Raw genomic sequence first — 6,260 nt, forward strand, 5'->3', positions numbered from 1 at the left:
TTTAACCTGTAAACTCAGGTTGTATCCTGTAAAGGTGAACAGTGTTTAAAGGTTTTCTCTTTAACTTTAATCCATTAACATTGAAGAGTTCAGTACCAGAGCAGTGAAATCTTTTGGAAAACTATTAGTTAAATCTCTTTATTCAAGTCAGCCATCTTGGTAATGATAATTACCAAGATGTAATTGTCACTCGTAAGTTGCCTCATTTTTCTCCTAGAAAAAATACCATTAAGAGGCATGCAGATTTCTTTGGATGTCACCTGCTTCTTATTTCGTTTATAGGTAGATGGATAGATGAAAAAGAGAAGGAAAGAAACAGGGAAAGGAAAGAGAAGAAGAAAGAAGGGGAAGAAATGAGCATTCTTTTCTGCTTCCTCTTGGCTTACCCATTACACAGTTAAGTAGAGATGGTGAATAATCCCTGAGGACAAGCATCAAGGAAAGTGCCTAGTTCCTTTTTTCATTGATAGGATGCTAGGACATGAACTAGGGCTATATTTGTTAATTAGGAGATCTATTAAACTTTATTCTGAATACCAGTTAAGAGTGACTTTTCATTAAGTGATACGTTGTAGCTTCAGAATATTAACTGAGTACTCAAGTACTACAGTAGTTTTTATGCTTAACTTTATGTTTATTCATTAAGTATATATTTTATTTAACATCATCCAGGAGTCAGGCACTGGACTGGCACTATTTTAACATCTTTTAAAATGAGGCCTGTGTAAATTTTAGACATTATTCTAGAGGTAAGGAGATACTTTTATTTTCATTTCCATAGTGTTAAATGAGTTAATTCTGATATATATATATTTTTTAATGGCCTGAAGTTTATGAATGCTTTGCTTTTCCAGGTCTGCTAGTAATGGAATAAATTTAATTTTGAGATCTAAGAATTGACTAAAAATAGCTTTTGTAATAGAGAAGGTATGTTAAGTTACACATGGATCTACATTTAAATTTTTGCTTTTATTTTGAATATTTCCAAAGCACATTTGCAGGGGTATTAAATTGTGAAGCTAATTTAGTAACAGTAGCTTCCAGATGACCTCAGGAAATAGTACAAATCAGTGAGAATGTTTACAGATCCTCAAAACAACTACCACAGTGTTTGGCCAGATGAATTTAAGAAGTAAGGCGAGAGTTTAGCTTTATTTAGAAACTGGCTTACAGTGTATATATAACCTCGGTTTTCCGTCGTTATTCCATATTTAAAATGATAAAGTTTTGACTATATATAAATTATGTGAATATTTTTGACATAACCAAAGTATGTTTATATTTAAGATTTTGTCATGTAATGTTTTTAAAACTGATGTAAAGGCCACCGTTTTGAATGGCCATGGAGAGTGGCATCAGTTCTAAGAGTAGGTGATATCTGTTTTCTTATTGTAAATATGCCAACGAAGCTATTTTACTATGATATATTTAAGAGCTCTTAGTTTGCATGTGTGAGTTTAGTCAATGATTTTATATGGCATCTGAATAAAATTTCCTGAGGATTAAGCTGTGAAATGTATCAACTTCATCTTATTTTTGAGGTATAAAATAATGTCTTGCCTACTTTATTAAATTCATCCTCATAATTTGCCTGCATGTTACCTGAAGAAATAAAGCTAAGCCAGATGTGTACAGTAAATGTGATTCTTTATTATCTGTTGCATTAAGAAAGACTTTTTAGATATTTAAATGTTCAGTTCATGTAGAAATGCATCAATTCAAATCTATTTAAAAGATAACTATATTTTTAATTTTGAGTAATAATGATTATATATCATTCCTACTATTTTATCTTTTTGTGCAGTTTTTTTTTAAAATAGCTATGTAACTTATGGAATATTATTTTGATGTTATTATATAAACATGCAAAATAAATATTAAATTCATATTTACTTTATGTTTCAAGACTGGTTCTGGAGTCTTTTCAGTGCACATTATTGACAGAATATTTTTTGTATCAACACTGTATCAGCTTACTTAGCTATATTTAAAATATCCTTCATATTTCAGAAGTTTATTATTTCAAACTAAAATATCTCATGGGCCTCTTTCATTTTGACTGCAGTATGTAACAAGGCTAAGTCTTCATGCTTTCAAGTGTTTCTCAAACTGTTTGAGTTATTTAGGTAGAATAATTCATTAGGAAATATTTTGTCTACCTTTTTTCATTTAACTGTTATATTGAATGTTACAGACCATCCTTCATAAATATTGAATATCTGCTGTGTGGTAGCCATTGGGGATACAGTACTGACCACAGGAGATAGAAGTCTCTCCAAAAAGTGAGGAAACAGACATTCTAAGGAGTGAAAATTAAGGAAAAGATATTTCAAATGTTAAATGATACAGAGAAAAATCAAGCAGCATTACCCACAGAGCCATATGGGAATTAAGTTCCATGGGATGAAGGATGTTCTAGGGATAAAAGATGGATGATATTAGTCCTGATAGTTCCAAAGGAAAGCTATGAGTGTTGGAGGAAGTGGAAGGTTTTAATTCTGGGGCCGTTTCTGAACTTCTGCTGATGGCAATAGAGAGGCTAGGAAGGGAAATTTTGACATTTATATTTTATTAGAAAAATATATGCCTCAGATTTTTGAATGTAATTTCTGAGGTTCATGGACCCTGTGAAGCCCTTTTAAAACCATTTTTTATATGAGATGTTTAATTAGTTAAACATTGGCTGTGCCACAGGGCTTGTGGGATTTTAGTCCCCAGGGATTGAACCCACATCCTCAGCAGTGAAAGTGTGGAGTCCTCACCATGGCACCGCCAGGGAATTCCCTGAAGCCATTTTCATACATTTTTAAAGTTGTACTCAAGCAGAAATATCTAAAACGTCTGCATCCCCGTATGTATTAGAATAGGCTGGGTTATGCTGTAGTAACAGTGACTTAACACAATAAAAGTTTATTTCTAACAATAAATCCAGGTGCACTGAGGGGGAAAAAAAATAGTTTATTTCCTCCTCATCCAAAGTCCACTAAGAGTCTGGACAATCTGCAGAAGCAACTGTTTGCCAACTGGTGACTGTCATCCTCACTCACTGCGTTCTGGCTCTGTCATTTGAACACCAGGCCTCTTCACTGTGTCAGGGGAAGAGAACACCAAAGCTCTTGCACCAGCAATTAAGTTCTTCACTTTAGATGTGTTTCACACACCTGGGTGACCAGAAAGAAGTAGTCACATAGCCCTGTCTGATTGCAAGGAAGAATGGGAAGAAAAGAGTTAAGTCTCCAGGGCTCTGAAGAAAAGGAGAATGGGATTGTGAGTGCACTAAAAGTTTCTCAGAATCTGCCCTCTGGTCACCAGATACTCAGCTCTTCTTTCTGCATGTGGAGCACAGTGACTGTCTTTTCAAGAGATAAGCCCCAGAGTACCATCTACCTTTCCAAAACCAGGCTCTTTGGAAGTGCTATGTCAGGTCTGAATGCTGCTCCCACCGGTCAGGCTGGAGGCCCAGGAAACGAGTATGTTCTGTTTTCCACACACTTACTGTACAGTGGTGAAACCAGTGGAACTATTATCACAATAAACATCCTCGTTCAGAAAGGGGAAGAAGAATGGAGACATTGTCATTACCCTGGCTATGGGAAATGTTCATTATCAGCCCTTTCCTCTATTCTCTTAACAATTCACTTCTCCATTGTTCTCTGTGACTCAGACGTCACTGTTTGGCTACATTTGAATGGCTGTTGAGGAGTATGACATCCTTGAAAGTTGCACAGCTTTTTTTTCAGGCTTTTCCTAGATAATTGGGAGCTGAAGTTTTAAAGTTTGGAATAGTCACAAGTTCTGTTAGCTAAGGCTTTTGGTTTCTTTTTCACTATGACTCTTAAAAGCTTAGTAAACCTCTTTGTTCCTGGTCAGATTTATATGTCAATACCACTTTTTTTTTTTTTTTTTTTGAGACAAATAGTTCTTGGGTTGGGTGTATTTCTTTGATTTCCTACCTCCATACATCTCTCCTGACGTTATGGCAGGTACCTTCTGTCTATAAGCTTTGATGGGAGAGCCATCCTCTTAACCACATTTTCATCCTTAGGTATTTTTTTTCCCAAGTGAGAAAAAAAAAATTAGATTACCCTAATTAACCCATTGAAAATTTCCAAAATAACTATGATGTTTACACCCTTAGGTATGATCTTTGCTGCAAGGCTGAGTTTTAATGATCCTTTGTCATTTAACAGGCTTTCTAAAGTTTATCTCCTACTGCTTGGAGTTGAAAATCACAAACATGAGGCTCGAATTCTGGTTGCCTCTGTTCCCTGATTTCAGCTTTACAAAGTAAGCACTGCTCTCTGAGCTCCGCTCGTTTTTAATAATAGCTTGCCAAATGCATCCAGTACCCAACACACACTTTTTTTTCAACTTCTTACCCTGCTCAAATTTCAGTAAATATATTTTCTGCCTCCCAGGTTATTGTGTGTGATAGTTACATTAAATGTTTTACCATTGCATAAAAATCCCATGTTTCTAGTCTCCAATATTAATTTCCTGTGTATATCAAATAACCGGTAAGCTGATGCCCCATATTTTCAATATGCCTGATGTCTTCTTCACATCATAAAGCAACAGAGAAATCCTCGATGAAAGTGTTGAGGGAAATGTAAAACTCATTTCCTGGTCTGGCAAACTGTTTGCAGAGGGTGCCTCATTAAACTGGCAGAAGGCACAAACGTGAGGTATTTAATAATTCTCTCACTGGACAAATGGAGAACTTTCTATATGCTAAGCAGTATGTTGGCCAATTGGAGAACAGAATTCAAAGGAAACAACAAAAACCTACCAGAAAATTGTTTCAACGTTACGGTAAACAAGCAAACAAATATAATTACAGAAAGTAGGCGCTTAAAGTTTCTCTAGGGCAATCAGGTTTCACATGGAAGATAGGATGTTTCTCTGATTAGAAAGTTTCTCAGAGAAATAAACTTGAAAATCAGGGCCTAGGCAAAAAACTTGGAAAATGATCAGAGAGCAAAATCAGACAACCACTGATAATATGTGGTAAATGTGCTTCTAGTTTTTATTTCAGAAAGTGGTTTTAAAAATCACACTAAGGGGACCTCCCCTGTGGTACAGTGGATAAGAATTCCCCTGCCAACACAGGGGACATGGGTTGGATCCTTGGTCCAAGAAGATTCCACATGCCTGTGGAACAACAAAGTCTGTGCACTGCAATTAGTGAAACTTCAGTGTGGCAACTTCTGAAGCCCATGCACCTAATGCCTGTGCTCCTCTCGAGAAGCCACTGCAATGACAAGCTGTTCACCACAAGGAGGGCCCAGCACAGCCAAAAATAATATTTTTTAAAATAAAATATGAAGTACTTTTTAAAATTCTCTTAAAAAAAAAATCACACCAGGGAAGCTTCAGGGCAGTCCAGTGATTAGGATTCTGTGCTTTCCTGGCCCAGGGCTGGAGTTCAAGCCCTGATGAGGGAACTAAGATCCCACAGGACACAACCAAAACAACATAAAAATCACACTAGACTGTTGTGTAGTCTTTTTGTGTGTGTGAAATTAGGGCAAGGATCAAAGGAACCAAATTTTCCTTTTGCCTCCAGTAATATTATGTACTCACTTGATGGTGTTGGTAGGTATACTTAGTGAATGTTTCGCCCAGGATGAAGTTGTATTTTGTGGGTGGTTTTGATTTGAGGACCAAGCGGATCGTTACTTATTGAGGACTTTGTTCTAATACTGATTCAAGAACATCTGGATGTCAAGTATTTTCACAAGAAGGCTGAATTTCATGCAAACGCCATCTATTCACCTGTGTGATCTTTATCATTTTTTTATCCTTCTAGGTGTGTTTTTAACATTTTATTTTACTGTTAGTTGCTATTTCTTTTGCACAATTCCCAGTGAAACAATTTAGATACTTGGTGCACTCTGTTCAGTCATGCAAAAGTTTAATGTTACTCTCTAGAAAGACACTTTCTAACATTTAGTTGAGAAATACTGTATTTTATCTTCAGAACATTTTTGTTTTCTTTGTAGTTCCTAGTCTAGAAATGGATACTTTTGATACCTGAATATAATTCCTATTAAAAACATCATGGAATCAAAGTATTCCATTTGAAGAATCTCATTGCATAAGTCCTTTTGGGAGGCCATCTTGTGGTTGAAATAAAGGAGCTGCTGCTAAGTCGCTTCAGTCGTGTCCGACTCTGTGCGACCCCAGAGACGGCAGCCCACCAGGCTCCCCCGTTCCTGGGATTCTCCAGGCAAGAACACTAGAGTGGGTTGCCATTTCCT

The sequence above is a fragment of the Budorcas taxicolor genome, chromosome 9, assembly GCF_023091745.1.
Source record: "Budorcas taxicolor isolate Tak-1 chromosome 9, Takin1.1, whole genome shotgun sequence".
Taxonomy (NCBI): domain Eukaryota; kingdom Metazoa; phylum Chordata; class Mammalia; order Artiodactyla; family Bovidae; genus Budorcas; species Budorcas taxicolor.